The sequence below is a fragment of the Artibeus jamaicensis genome, unplaced genomic scaffold, assembly GCF_021234435.1.
Source record: "Artibeus jamaicensis isolate MK-2021 breed Jamaican fruit bat unplaced genomic scaffold, CSHL_Jam_final scaffold_625, whole genome shotgun sequence".
In the NCBI taxonomy this organism is placed as follows: Eukaryota; Metazoa; Chordata; class Mammalia; order Chiroptera; family Phyllostomidae; genus Artibeus; species Artibeus jamaicensis.
The window spans coordinates 1,171,524-1,181,508 of record NW_026522051.1 but is presented as its reverse complement, the minus strand read 5'-3'; the positions used below and the strand labels follow the sequence as shown (position 1 = coordinate 1,181,508).

The 9,985-nt window shown below is 43.5% G+C and overlaps 1 long non-coding RNA gene across 1 annotated transcript; it reads left to right on the top strand.

Annotated features, from left to right (window-relative positions):
- The first annotated feature begins 3,479 nt into the window (after positions 1 to 3,479).
- Positions 3,480 to 9,326, top strand: LOC119065430 (uncharacterized). The gene is made up of 3 exons (XR_005085589.2): positions 3,480 to 7,097; positions 7,402 to 7,556; positions 8,745 to 9,326. It is a non-coding gene; the product is annotated as an uncharacterized LOC119065430 (long non-coding RNA).
- Positions 9,327 to 9,985: the final 659 nt, after the last annotated feature.

The window sequence follows — 9,985 nt, the reverse complement described above, 5'->3', positions numbered from 1 at the left end:
CGGGGTGGGGCAGGGTGGAGCCGGGATGGGTGGAGGTGGGCAAAGTGGGTAAACAGGGACGTCTGTAATACTGTTAGCAATAAAAAAATATTTAGCCCTAGCTGGTGTTGTAGCTCAGCAGGTGGGCATTGTCCCGCAAACCCAAAGGTCACTAGTTCAATTCCCAAACATAGAGATACAGACAAGCCAATGGTTGCCAAAGGGGGAAGGGGGCAGTTCTTGGAACAAAAAATAACACTAATAAAATAAATTAAATGGGACAACTGGTGGAAAAGAATACGGTACGTGCACTGATTTTTTTTTTAGATAAATCAGGAGATTACAAAGAAATTGGGCCACTTGGAGGCTTTGCTTCTGCCCGTGCCTTCTCTCTCAACCCTCATAGAAGAACTCAACTCAGTGCTCAGGCCTCCCAGACTTTACTGATACTCACACACACATCACCAGTTCTGTGGGCAGGTTTGAGGCATCCCACCGGAAACGCAGAAACATTAACAAATGGCTCCCCCTGCTGACCCAGCTTTCAAAGCAGCTTTCCAAAACTACCGTAGTGACTTCTGTACTAAAGAAGGGTCAGGCTCACTCAATGCTTTCTGAGGAGCTGTTTACCAAAATCTTCATTCCATTCAAAGAGTTGCATGCTTCTGGTTTTCAGTGGGGAACACAAGGGTCCCAGACGGATGGATTGGATGAGACCAGTGGCTTTTAATGCCCCTGCTACCTACACTTCAGGGGACCAAAGATACTTGAATGGGAGGAAACCATTAAAGCAGGTCTCCTGCAACCCCACCTGCACTCCGGCTTTTCTGTTTTACATATTAGAGTACCCGGGTGATTTTATTAGGGAAAATGACACCCTGCTAAAAATTTGGAACCTACTCACCCCTACTCATCTGAGGCAAAAGGATTCTATGTATAAAACTCCAACTACTTCTTGTCCCTGGTTCTGCAAACAAGTGGAGATGCCCAGTAGAAGTAGCTGGATATACAAGACTGAGCCCTGAGACACAGTGGGTTCTCATAAAGAGAGCTCTGGGTGCTAGAGAACTCTGAATACCTGCAATAAATTCAGCAGGAGGCATTACTTCTTATATCGTTGTTCTAGGTATCAACTGAAGTCACTGAAAGCCATTCTAGGAGGGACCAAAATAGCCCAGTCTGAGCAAGCAGGTATCTGATGTTCAGAAAGGATGAGCTGTCCTTTAGAAATCTTCCCTGAATGTGACTCCTGTCCAGTGAGATTTCGGCGAGACTGCAGCTCCCTACAGATAAGTGATCAATCAATTCCGCCAAAGTGTGTAAAAGCACTGAGACAGCCGAAGGGGACCCAGACTTCTGTGCCATAGGGTTGCCCGCAATAACTTGAGCCCCCAAAATTCTCTGCACTGATGTCACCAACTGCCCAACTGGTAAAAAGGAAAAGAGACAACTCCGATGCACTGTCTTCATTTCATTTGAGCCATGTGCTTTGTGGGGAATCCCTCCAGAGATTCTAACTGCAATACGTAACCCTGGCTAAGGAAATGACCTGACCTGTTGCAACGTGGGACTGTACCTCCCAGAAATGAATAGGTGAAATAGATGTGCTCCCTGCCCCCCCCCCGGTAGAGCTTACATTTCAGCAGAGAGATGGCGTTAAACGAATCATCACAAGATAAACAGGTAATTTCAGGCTGTGCAAAGTGCTTGGAAGGGACGGTCTGGGCAGGAGAGTATGACATGCTCCGGGGGGAGAACATGAGAGAATGACCTGATTTAAACTGTGAAGGTCACACTGAAGACCTTGCAGGTCATGGGGACGCTGTGTGTTTGACTTCAGGTAAGTGTCGTAAACAAAAAGTACTGCAAAGGAGTTTTTAACAGCCTAATTGAGCTACAATTTTCCTACCATACAATTCGCCCACAGTAAGTCTACAGTTTGATGTTTTAATAAATGTACATACACGTTATAATTGGGTGCAGAACGTTTACCAACGTTTTAAGTGAATGGGCCATTTATATTTCTTCCTTGGTGGTTTCACGATTCCTATTGTTCGCCTTATTTATTATTAATGATTATAGGGGCTCTTTTGGTTTCACAAATATTAACCCTTGTGTGCTATATATGTTGAGCATAGTCCCTCTTAGTCTGTCTGTCTCTTATCTTTTATTTTATGGTAACTTTCATCATGAAAGCACTTCTAATTTTACATAAGCTCTCTGTCTATCTGGGAGAGGGTGGCTTCTAGGTTTGGTGTCTGGCTTGTGTCTTTCTCTCCCCCAAATTACTAAGATAATCTTTGTATTATTTTAGCACATCACAAAGTAGTTTATTATGCTTAATCCTCTGAACAATTTGAAATTTAGTTTATAACATGCTGCGAGATAAGAATGAAGTTTTATCTTTTTCTCAATAACAACCAATTTTCTCACTAGTATTTATTAAATACTCCATCATACCCTTTGATTTGAAATGCCACCTTTAATACACTAAATTTCCATAAGCATGTGGGCAAATGTTACTGGAATCTTGAAAGTACATTTTTATGGTAAGAGATGACAGTCATTCCTGATAATAAAATCACAGTACTGAGGTAGCAGTGTGCTTGTCTCCCCAGCAAGGGGTCCTGTACCCACCAGAGAGAGAGATGATGTCAAGCCATTATGGACACGCTGCTTTGAAAGGAGGATATAGGCTGTGCCACATCAGATTTTACTTCCAAACGAACTCAGTATCTGTTGAGCCAGATTTTCACGATGCTCCCGAAGGATGGCTTCTACTTCAGCTTCCGTAGCTCTGGGGATCATAAAAAGCTAAACAGCTACGTTCAGAACACATTCCTGACCACAGAGGCAAAGACCAAGGAAAGATCAATAAAAGCTGCAAGTAATTCAATGCTTAAAAAGGCAATGTGGTCACAAGGTAAGGGACGAACAGGCGATGATGGTCAATATTGGATGAGCGGTGCCCACTTCTCTCCTGCCTGCCCTGTGAACCGTATTTACCTGTGGGACCTGGCTGCACTTTGTTCAGGGGGGAACTTACTGGCAAGCATTTTGGATTTAACTAGTGAATTAAAGGTCTATGATCAGTGGGGAATAAAGCACTGACCTACACAAAAAAGGAATAGGCCATACTTAAGTCCTGCCAGATGGGACCATCCTAATGGTTAAAATACGAGCAAATGCTACTAATTAGAAAGCATCGTTCTCCAAGCCTTGGATATCCTCGAGGCTGAAGGTTTCCATCAGACACTGTTTATCTGGGGCAATGCATTGTGGGAATTTTCTCAGCCAGAAAAAAGCGTGGGGTTAATTTCCTTACTTGGTTTTCTTCTACTGTTACATTCCTAAGAAACTAAGAGCAAGGGTTTTGAGTTGAATCCGTTCTTCCGATATTCTCATTAAAACCAGATCAAGTTATTAAATACTTCCTTCTCAAAATCTATAATATTAAAATAGCTACTATACACGCCACTCCCTTTTTACAGATGAGAAAACTGACACTCAAAGCACGTAAGCAACATGAAACTAGTGTATGGTGTGACCGTGATTTAAATCTAGGTCCAGCCGATTCCAGGGCTCACGAACTGAACCAATATACCACACCCACTCAAAGCCAGGAGCGGACGGAAGGGCTGGGGTACTGGGCGTGAGCTAAGGAGGTTGTCATCTTCGTCTAGCACAGAAACTCTTAGTAAAGGGGTTTTATCTGAATTTCTCTAGCTAGAAATGAGAAAAAGCAAGGTGTATTTTCATAAAGCCGGGTACACAAATCATCCTACAGTAGCAGCACTTAAATTTATGAAGTTGATGTGTAGTAATTTAGAGGACTTGTGTATTTTGCTGTCATTGCTGTTTATCTTCCCCAACAAAGGGCAGACTCATGAAACCATCCTAAATTGACAATGTTTGGCCAAATTTTGCATCCTCCTACCACAGTCAAATGTCTCAATTTAATTTCAAACTAGAATTTTTAAATGTTACTTTTTAATGCTTCTCCTTTACTGTTGACACAGACTACGTTATGCTCATTCTCCACCTGTTTCCTTATTCACTGTCACTCAAGGCAGGTGACATGTACAGTGCAGCATGTCATTTGGTCTTATGGTCAGATAAGCAGCAATTATGAGCAGTAGACTTTAACCAAATCTGCTGAACAACCAGGTCAGATTATGTGGGTCAGGGCAAGGGATGGAGGAAATACTGAGTGTATCTGATAAAAGTATAACCTAGAAGTCACATTAGGTGAAAAAAGAAGGACTCCACTGAGTGGGACAAATTTTAAAAGACAGCATTAAATCCAGAACCCTTAACTTTCAGATAAAAATGCTAAGAGGGTAGAGGAAATAAAGCAAAATCAAGGCAGGACCAGCTGCCCTGATTCTAGGTCAGATACCTGAGCTTTCAAGGCTGTAGGTAAATCCCACTAGGCAACAGTAAATTCCTCCACCTCCAGGAGAATGTCCCTTTACCCTGAAAAATAGCCCAAACTTGTCCAAAAGGAAGAGGTTTGGATTCATACCCCAAAAGTGAAACTAGACACAAGTGAGTTCATTAGTACTTTGTTTTTCTAAACCAGCCAAGTATTCGATCCAGAATATCAAATCATGCCCATCATTTATTGCAACTAGAACTGTTTCCCAGCTACAAAATGCTTTAGGTTGAAGCTTCCGGGTTGGAAGCTTGGACTTTGGTGGGTGACCAAGATAAATAGGGAGGGTGGACATGACTTGTCTCCGCCTAGGACTCTGCACACACCCAACTGGCCCAGCCTCCCATCACTCCTAGACCATCTATGCTTTTCTACCATGTTTTTGAACTCACAGACGCCATCTGTAGAATCTCTCTACCCTCAAACACTTCTGAGTGGCCCCTGCTCTCTGTGCTTCCCAATAGCCCCTGCGTGCGCATGGCTACACATGGATCCTTCTCAAGTGAATGACACTTTTCCCACATTCAAGGTATCACAAAGCCTGGAGATGATATAAGCATCCTTGTTTCTCATTCTCACATAGAAAACCAGAGCAGAGGATTTAACCAGGGCAGAGGATTCCACAGGATTCAACTCTGTAAGGAATGTGCCCTTGAACTCTGGCAGTGTCCACTACCTCTTCATTTGGCATCATCCATCACCTTCCCACCACTCGCCCTTGTTCTTTGAAGATGCGAAGCTCCTGGTTTCCTGTGTTCCTCTCCAGCACAGTCGCCACCATCAACCTCACAGTTGCCCCCATCAACCTTGGTGCAGCTACAACCAAATATGCTAGCCAGCCGAGACCTCGACCTCTCAGGTCCTCAACTTCCTCATCACCAAGGATCACTTCCTGTCTCTGGAATCTTTGCTTCCAGCATTCATTCTCAGATCACTGCTTTCTAGCTCTTTCACCTCATGAATCCTGCAGCCTCACCAGAAATCCAACCTCCTGTCACCACGGTCTCATGGCCCAGCAGCACCTACCTCATCCACACGTGACCATCACTCCCTGCAAACACTATACCTGTCTTGCCCCCTTTTTTATTTATCTTAGTATGAGGCAAAGCTTGGATGTGGCTAAAACCAAATCTCCATCTGCCTAGCAGCTGCACACAGGCCATTGAAAACAGATTAACACACAAGAGTGCTGACTGGTTTCAACTTTAGCTCCTGATGGGAGCTATAGAGCTCCTCCCGGCAATAGAGCCAAAAGTCTGCGTTATCTGGGTGAATCAGCTCAGGTGAGTGAGAGTGAAAGGGAAACAGGAAATAATCATGAAAATAGGGGCCAGAGACACACCCACAGGTGATAAGACTGTGTCTGGAAACCAGCCAGTGTCTTTCCAGAACGTGCATTTCTCCTAAAACTGCTGTCTAACTTTCAGGTTCATCCAGTATTTTAACGCAATGTTTCTCGGTGACATGGCCTGTTCCTAGTACGTGACTATAAAGACCTGAGTCCTCGCTGTCCTATGTGCTGTTTCCCACAAAAAGAAATGGGGTGAGAAGTTCTGAAATAACTCCACCCAGATGGTTAAAGCAATACAGAGTTGTACAAAATTAAACGCACCTTAAAATAACCCGCTGGAACAAATTTACCCAGAAGTGGGACTGCTGGATCAGATGGTGGTTCTATTCTTAATTTCTTGAGGTATTGATAGGGAACTCAAGAGTTGGAAAATTTTAGTCTAAGTAATAGCTAATAAGCTTAGCAATCAATGCACATAAAAGCTAGTGTTCCAGGAACTGAAGGTGTGACCTACCCTGACTCCAGGAGTCCATAAGCAGTTCCACCTTTGTGCCTCAGGAGGACTGTGAGCAATTCAAGATGGTATCTGAGCCACTGTACTGACGACCACTCAGGACACAGCTAAAGACCACCACCCAGGGCCCAGGGTGAGAATACTACAGTTTTAAACCCAATTAACTTTTCCCTGAATTCCAAACCCCTTACCTACACTTTGTTCTCCTTATAACAAGGGCCATTTCAAAATGGAATGTAAGACTTTCTGTTAAGATATGAACCCACCATCTTCTCAGATCACTGGCCATCTGAACAAAGCACCCAAAAAGATTCAGTCCCTGTCTCTGCTTATTGGGTTCGGTAAGTGCCAGGCAGCACAAACGCTGGTTTTTTCCAGTTTCAGTATCTCCATACTGCTTTTCAAAGTGGCTGCACCATTCTGCATTCCCACCAACAGGGCACCAGGGTTCCAGGTTCCCCGTGGACTCTCCAACACCTGTCCTTTGGACTTTTTGCTGCTGTTTTTGTCTGATAATAGCCATCCTATCAGGAGTGAGGTGATACCTCATTGTGGTTTGGATACCTCACTGTGGTTTGGTCTAGATTAGTGATGCAGAGCATCTTTTCCTGTGTCTGTTGGCCAAATCAGGATCTTGCAGAGACATTAGCCCTCTTTTGCTTACTGTACCTCCGTTTACAGTAACCACTCATGAAACAACTGGAACTCCCATCAACAGGTGAATGGTTCACCAATGTGTTGCATTCATACAGTGGGACACCACTCAGCTTTTAAAAGGAGGGAAATCTGCAACGTGCAACAACAAGGATTAACCTTGAGGACATTGCGCTAAATGAAATGAGCCAGTCCCAGGAGCACAAATGGCCGTACTATATGAGGTATCTAAAACAGCCAAACTCCCGGAAGCAAAAAATACAACTGTGGTTGCCTGGGGAGGGGGCGGCCAATTGTCAGGGGTGGTGGTGGGGGAGTTGTTAGTCAATAGGTACAAAATTTCAGTTACGCAAGACGAGTATGTTCCAAAGATGTCCTGTGCAACATCGTGCCTGTAAACAGTATATGCAGCACAGTAAAAACCTGTTAAGAAGATAACATGTTAACTATTTTTACTACTACATATATATTTACATACACTTTTTTTAAAAACTTGCTTGACACTGACATATTCTTTGTGTGACACAGGGGTCAAGACTATTATCTGTGGACCTTGGGCAAGACAGTTAACCTCTTGCGTCCTCCATTTCTCTATCTGTGAAATGGAGTAATAATAGCACCTACTTCAGAAGTACACAGTGAGAATTAAAAGACTCCACAGTGCTTGAAATGAAGTCCATGAGGTAAGGAGCATGAACTTTGATTGTGCATTAACTTTTATTGTTTTTGCAGTGTTTATGCTGACGAGTCATCAATAAGATAGAGAAACATCCCCCAAAGGGAAATAAAAAAACTTCTCCCAACCTCAGCCCATGGATAAAATGTCCCCCTGGTCTCCACTGAAGCACTCTTCACCAAAATTCTCCCGGTGCACAAAGGCCCTTAAAGCAAACACAGGCTATTCCCTATGATGCACCACTATGAATGCATGGCTTACCTTTGTACTGAGCCTCCCTCAAGGTCCTAGGGGGCCTTTCTGGGGCACAGTAAAGGAAAAAGTTGGCTAGGATTCCAGAATGGCTCAGATAGGCTGCTGATACGAGCAGGGAGAGAAGCATTCTGGGAAATCTCAGAACTCTAACAATGGGGTCAGTGGATGGGATGCTTTCTTTCCTTCCTCACCCTCACGTCACAGAGCAAAGGAGCTGGTTATCAGAAATCTTGAGCTGCCTTCCTCCCAACTGTCAGAGGGATATTTACCTGGAAACATTTAAACTCTGTTGCTGTTTAAAACCCCTCTCCCTGCCTCCCCATTCCACACCACGCCTTCGATCACTATTTTGGAAGGAGCGTGCAGGTGGAGGGAGCCTAACAGGATGAAGACAGGAAGTCCCTGGATATTGGTTGGGTCTGTGGGAACCCCGTTTGCAGGGAGGACAAACTTCCTCTCACAAGTTACAATGCATTTTTCTCCTCTCTGCCCATTTCTCATGCCTGGAGGAACCTGATCCCTCCCCACCCCCAGGACAAAGCCAGAACCCTGTCCCTCCCCTTTTCCACCTCAAGAAGCCAGTGAAAACCTGGCTTCCAAATCACAGCTGACCCTGAGCAGGAGGGTACAGATGTGAGCCCTTACAGCACCAGCAGTGGGGAAGCAGTGTGGCCCAGTGGTTAGGAGCATGGTCTTCTGAGACCCATGGACAGAGTTGGAGTGTTGACTTGACCACTTTCAAGCCGTTAATAAATCTTCCTGAACTTCAGTATCGTGTCTGTTAGAGGATGATAGGAGTTTCTGCATGGGAGTTGTTGCATTAATTAAATGTGATGTCTGCCACATAATAGTTGTTCAATAAACATGGGCTATTGTTAGTCTTAAAACCTTAATTCTAGAAGCTAGAAGTGTAACCTCCCTTCTCTCCTCTCCCATACAGGAGAAGGCACACAAACATCGAATCATTCTATTAGCTATGATAAGATTATGAGAAAAGTGAAAAAAGTCTAGGGCGACCAGAGCATTGGAGAATTGAGACTTGGCACTGAGGGTAAAAGTCAGGCAAATTCTTGACCTGCACAGGCTGCACTAAGCCTCTTCAGGGCTGAGGCTATCTGACTCACCCCTTATCTTTAGTGGCTCTAATTGACTGCTTTGCATAGCAACAGAATGCTGAATATTTGTGACCTGCAACAGCGAACGTGTGAAGTTACATTTACTCACGCTCAGCTGAGTCAGGCGGCCTGAAAACCTGTAAGGAGTCCCAGCAGATGGAGCAGGCTGAGTCTCGCTGGGAAATCGGCATCAGAATTCTTGTTTCTTGCTTGATGAACTCATCGGCTGAGTCAGAAACCGTTTCCCCAACCAACGTTCCTGTGGGTCGGATGGCAAACGCTTAACTTACTTACTTCCAACAATTTTTTAAATGAGGGAAAAAATGTTTTAAAAATAAAATATGTTCATTTTAGAAAATCTGGAACATCCCCAAAATATATATGACAATTTAAATCCCTGTAATCTCACCAGCTAATTATGTACTATTATAACAAGATTTTCTCATGTCATTAAAGATTCTTTAAAAGTATGATCTTATTGATGCAATTTTCTGTTAATCCATACATCAAACTATTTTCAATTTATTTAATCACCTCTCTGTTATTGGACATTTGGATAGTTTCCAGATATCCACTATACCCTTGTAAATGTATCTTTAAATACATCTCTAATGATTTTAATAATCAATAGTCCTCAAAACAGTCTTACAAATCCTAAACACACAAAGGAAGCCCAGAAAAGACGGAATAGTATGTCAATGCAGAATAGCTTACCAGCAGAAATCTGTAGATTCTTCCCCAAATAACACATATCACACATTTCCAGTACCAATTCCAGTATGACTTTGAAAGAAATGTGACTGATTAATTCTAAAAAGCATAACCAATAGCTAAGGCACAAGTAAAGATGGAGTATTTTTCTTACCAGCTACTGAGACATACCACAAAGCCACAGCAAAGAAAATACTCTCCTAGTGGTCCAGGAATCGACAAACAGAATGACCAGGAATCGACCAATAGAATGAAACAGCGATCCAGAAACAGACCCACATGCATGTGGAAACTTCATGCACCACAGCGGTGGTATCACTCTGCAATGAAGAGAAAGAAGATAGATTATTTAGGG